Raw genomic sequence first — 5,995 nt, 5'->3', positions numbered from 1 at the left:
TCTGGTTCTTTACCCGCCAAAATACAAGTATGTTATGTAATATTTACACACTCTGTGATCGGTTATGTAACAGCCTTCTCAGATCCGGATCTAGCAAGCCATCTTGAAAATAAACGTCTCCAATCAAGATTATATGCTTGAGCGAAGTGTACGTTCCGACACTGCTCAGACCCCGAAAAGTGATAACCTTCATTCAAACCACACTAATTAATAGAGGTTTGAAACAATGAAATAATTTGCATGGGAAACACACTGTATGCATGATTAGTGGAGGAGTTGCAGAGTGGACACACCTGATCTCTGAAAACTCCATGTCATGATTCACTCAAATACTGCATTCTGAACAAATAGGCCTTATCATTCTACTGGAGGAACCTCAGCCCATCCGCTGTTTACCTTATAAATGATGGCACATGCCAATTGTCCAGCATCAGGATTCATGGGTAATTTGCAGCACAGCTTGGTTGTGATTTGCAGCGTGTCTGCAGATGTTGGGGAAATAGCAGACTAAGAGATTGCAGGCCGAGTTGAATGGGTATTTTTACGTTTCTCTTTATATTTTAACGATGGCACCCCCGCCTTTTTATAACAAGTTGCATGTGGTCGTTTGCAAGGTTACACCTATCTCAGATCTGGCAGACTTTATATGGAGTGGATGCCTTTCTGCTAGCATAATGCATGCTGTATTATGTGACTATTTCAAGACAACCTCATAGTCTATATTCTATATTTAAAATGTATAGTATATTGTCATGACATAACTGTGTGTCTGGGGAGGTATGACAACAATTTGGGAAGTCGAAATGGAAAAAACGTATTTTATATTAGACCATTACCTCCAAACACTGCCCCCGGTGGCAGCAGATTACAATGACTATTCTACAACACATCTTTTGCAGAAAAAAGCCATTACCAGCTTTATTTGTAACCCCTGTATGGCACAGATTTGTTTATTTGTCCTACTTTTGAATTTATATAACAATGAAGAGCAGTTATTATGTTAAGCGATGGACACAGGGTTTATGTTTGCTTTTGTATTCGACTCTTCATGGGGAGTGCTGTGAAATGGTTATTTAGATATCGCAAATTACCTCTGTTGTGATGCAGCTCTTTTTGGTTTCCTTAATCCACTGGTCATCATCAGTCATGAATTTATTGAAAAAATACAAAGGCAAGTTTCTGGGATCTGTGGCAAATGTCTTCCCATCTGCAAACTTAAGATTCAGAAGGTTAGCTTAAGTTGTAGACAGGAAAACATTCATGAGTGATGACTCTACAATAACAGGAAGGAGCCATGGTGGCTTTGGTATGAATTCCTTGGTCCGATGGCCGTAGTATCCAACAAGAACACAAGCCTCGCCCTTCCTCGAAGGAACAGAACGCTTACCGAAAGAGGGAGACACACAGGATGAGAGAGAAACACCGGGAGAGAAAGAGAGACCAGGAGAAACACAGAGACCAAGAGAGACAGACAGACAAGCTGTGAGAGAGACCAAGATAAAAAGAGACCAGGAGAGACAAAGAAGCCGGGAAACACAGAGAGACCAGCAGAAAGAGAGAGACCAGCAGACACAGAGAGCCACGAGGAGAAGCAGAGAGACCAGGAGAGAGAGAGTGACCAGGAGAGACATAGTGACCAGAGACAGAGAGAGATCAGGAGAGAGAGAGAGACCGGCCAGGAGAAACAGAGAAAGACCAGGAGAGAGAGGGAGACCAATGGTGCTTTTCCACCGGAGGGTGCGGTTCTGTCCGGTTCACCTCAGTCCGGTAGGGAGGGGGTAATATAGCCCAGCTCAGTTCCTAGGTCGCGTTTCCACCTCAGACAGTACCCTTATGGTAGGCCGGATGTCGATCACCGCGGCAGCTACCTAAACATCGTTACATCATAGCAGCGCGACACAGCGTAGCCTGCTCAATAAAAACAATGAAAAAGAGGAACTCGACACATTAAACCAAGAGCTACCATGGAAGTCATCCAGCAACAGTTTCGGAACGTCTACACCTCCTTGTTCGCCCTAACTAAAGTTTGCGCGACATGTCCATTGTCCAGAATAATACCTTGCGGGTACTGTGTGTTTGTTTTTATCCCCATGTCGCCCGGAAGTGACGATTCTGTCGATCAATCAACAGAGGGCGTGTGTAGCTCGAACTTGCCGGCACCCTTTCAGGCGTCTCAGTACCCCAACGGAGGAGTACTGGAGACGAGTGCAAAACGAGTACGGGTCATGCCCACATTTGGCGGTGGAAACGCGAACCGTGCCACACCTTTGCAAACCGAACCGAACCACACCCTCCGGTGGAAATGTGCAACAAGAAAGAGAGAGAACATGACAGGGAGACCATGAAAGTGTGAGAGAGACCAGGAGAGAGAGAGAGGGAGAGCGAGAGGGAGAGGGAGAGCGAGAGCGAGCGCGAGAGAGGGAGAGGGAGAGGGAGAGGGAGAGGGAGAGAGAGAGCAGAGAGAGAGAGAGAGAGAGAGAGAGAGAGAGAGAGAGAGAGAGAGAGAGAGAGAGAGGGGGACCAGGAGACACTGAGCGAGGACGTGAGGACAAGCACTCACACACACACACACACACACACACACACACACACACACACACACACACACACACACACACACAGACACAGACACAGACACAGACAGACACACACACACACACACGTGTGTGTGTGTGTGTGTGTGTGTGTGTGTGTGGACGTCTGGGTCTGGGTCTGTGTCTGTGTGTCTGTGTGAATAATAACAGCTGAGGACAGATAGCTGACTAGGCAGAATTATATCTGGAGAACCAAGTCACCTGCAGTCCATGAAGCTTTTTATCCATCCATCCTTCCTCTTTACTACCTTTTTCAGTTGATACAAATGTTTGCTTTCAAGCTCTCGTGATAGCTCCAGACTGGGTTGAGTCGAGGGCAGGACATCAGCCGATTGAGAAAAATGTCACAGTAAACTGCTACGCTGGTGAGGACAAACAATCCTTTGAGTGCGGTGGTGGTGGACTATGTCGGCCGTATGCCTGGAGGTGATCAGTCTTCGGTTCAAGTTGTGTCCTTGCTTGGTGAGCTGGCAGACAGGCCATGACCCCGGCCCACCGGGGTCATGGCCTGTCTGCCAGCTCACCAAGCATGTCTCTCTCGTCTCCCCCTTGACCTCCAGCCTGGACCTGAAGCTCCCAGTCTGGTCTCCTCCTCCTCCATGTTGGTCTTGGAAGTGTTGGGTCAACCACAAACGCAGAGATTATATATCTCAGGAAGCTGAGCTTTACTTTGGGAGACTAGCAGCCGGCGACGAATGAACTTATTAGGTATTTGGCTAACGAGACAGAGGGAAAACACACCTGCCTCGTTCTGAGTTGTGCAGACGATGCTGATTTTGCTTTGGACAGCGGCAAATCGGGTAAGAATCGGGCTATAAATCTTCTAGTGTATTCTCTGGTTTAAAAGACATACACACGTGTCATGTCTTTACGGTGTATCTTCCTATGTATATAAGGTGACAATATTGTAATGTGTGGTGCACAACCTTAGCCATTCAAATATGATTTTTGACTTGCTATAAATCTTCTAGGGTGTTCCCTGGTTTAAACAACATACACATGCGTCGTGTCCTTACTGTGCATCATCCCGTGTGCATAATTTTTTCTTTTCTTTTCCATATTAGGCTCATTCAATCCTCAACCTTTATGCGCAAAACATTTCTCAACAAAAACGTTGGATTCAGGAGAGCAGACCAAATGTATAAAAGCATACAAACTTTAAGAGCAGACAAGAATCGAGGAGAGATCTTTCATTTCCTAACCAATATGGGTCGGACCCGGTATGAACCCGTTTGAACTCGTTCTGTTCTTTGAAAGGGAGCAGTCCAGTGGTTTTAGATAGAGCGGTCCTCCTCTGCCTGTAACACTGACGGCATGTGGCTGAAATCACATAATTTCCTGCTACTGCTTCTGTTTTCAGTGGAACGACACCACCGGTCTGGCTTTGATATGGCTCGATATCACGGCTGATCGTCTTGGGATATCTCAAGCACGTAGCTTACAATGCTGATAAAGTGAAAAGGAATGACAAATACACTTTTCAATATCAGCAAGGGGAATTACTGGGAATCATACCAGGGTACAGGACTGTACCATCTGCTGCCCGCCAGCCAGCCAGCCAGACAGACAGACTGACATACAGACTGACAGACAGCCCAACAGGGGAGGGGAAATACCCTTCCTGTGAGTCAAGATAATCGTTCCTGAAGGAGCATATTTGGTCATTCTCACACATCTTGGTAAAAACCCTGGTTTTGTCGATGTAATAATAAACATACTTTTGCATGAGATTTAATTTGGACATCTAAGTCACATCATCCATTCTAATTATTACATGCAAATTATAATTATTTTTGGCTGTGTACGCACACACATGCACACAACACATGCACACACACGAACACATGCACACAGACAAACACACACACACACACACACACACACACACACACACACACACACACACACACACACACACACACACACACACACACACACACTAACACTCCTGCCGCTGTCCTTCTCAGTGGGCCTTTATGATTGCTTTTCATTGCACAAAACCCGCCTTTGTCAGTACTTTCTACATTTAAACATTCTGAATCAACGCAAAAATCAAGAAAACAGCCCTCGAGGCTATTGAAGTGTGGATGTTATACCAGTGGTTGCGACTCCACAGCTCCGGGGGGGAGATGGGGGGAGACCCCAAAACTCTATCCACCCATGGGGCGCCGTAACGACTCCCCTCCTATGTCACGTCCCCTGGCTCTTCCAGATCAGCAGGAGGATCAATGGAGAAGGCCAATCTACACTAAAAAAAAGTTGAGAAACCGCACACGTCGCTCATGTCGAAGATTAGATACTTAGATACAAAGATTAGCCCGAGGGGATACACATGTAAATAGATTGCTTTGAGGGAGCGATAGACGTCTGCACTGTCTAACCCACTGATGCTCACGCTGGATAGTGAAACATCAACCTCGAGCAGATAGTAGAGAAGGGGCTTGAAGTCACAGAAAATGGAGAGGAACTGGAAGTGTGCAGCATGTACCTGTGTGTGTATCTGTGTGCATATCGGTGCATGTGTAAGTGTCTGAGTGTATGTTTGGGAGGGGGGGGGGGTTGGGTTATGCAGTACACCTGTGTGAATACTGAGGTATAAAGGTCTAAAGATGGATCCCTACAGCAGCAGGTGTCCTTCAGTTAGGGGATGGTCAGGTGAGCTCAAGGTTACGTTGGTTTGATAACCCAGACCGGTATGGACTGGTATGGACAGGTACGCTCAGAGCCTTCCCAGTAGGCCTACTGCCACTCGAGCCCCGGTTCAGTCCACACAGTTGTCTCCCAGCCGGCGTGGTTACCCAGTCACCTTGATACAAAGGGCTGGAACCCTGCCAGGCATAATGAAAAAACAACAACAAGAGTATCAACCCGTTTGTCTGTACGCTTTACAACGATGATGGACAGCGTGTGTGTTTTTTTGTGTGCTGTGTCTGCTGAGGTGGTTTCATCCCGTCTCACGGGGAGGGAAACCACTGAGCGACCACAACAGAAAACAGAGAAGCACTCAAATTCTCTCTCTCTCTCTGTCGCTTTCTCTTTCTCTCTCTCTCTCTCTCTCTCTCTCTCTCTCTCTCTCTCTCTCTCTCTCTCTCTCTCTCTCTCTCTCTCTCTCTCTCTCTCTGTCCCTGTCTGCTGGGCTCTCTCTGTGAATCCCGACCACCCTTCCTGTCGCAGCAGGAATCTGGATGGCTGGGGCCCGTTGCCGTCCTGTTGCCATCCAGACATCCAGATTTTAGGATTAGGGCCAAGCACTGCCGGCTGTCAGGAAATCCCGGGCATCAGGTTTGGGTTATCGTATATTGAAATGCCTTGCCAACCGGAGGGCATCTACAGCATGTGGGAGAGGGAAGAAACGGCGAGATGACTTGATGTGCGTCTATTAACTGACAGCGTAGAAAAAG

This window comes from Gadus morhua, chromosome 21 (assembly GCF_902167405.1).
Source record: "Gadus morhua chromosome 21, gadMor3.0, whole genome shotgun sequence".
NCBI classification, from domain to species: domain Eukaryota; kingdom Metazoa; phylum Chordata; class Actinopteri; order Gadiformes; family Gadidae; genus Gadus; species Gadus morhua.
This window is presented reverse-complemented; position numbering follows the sequence as displayed.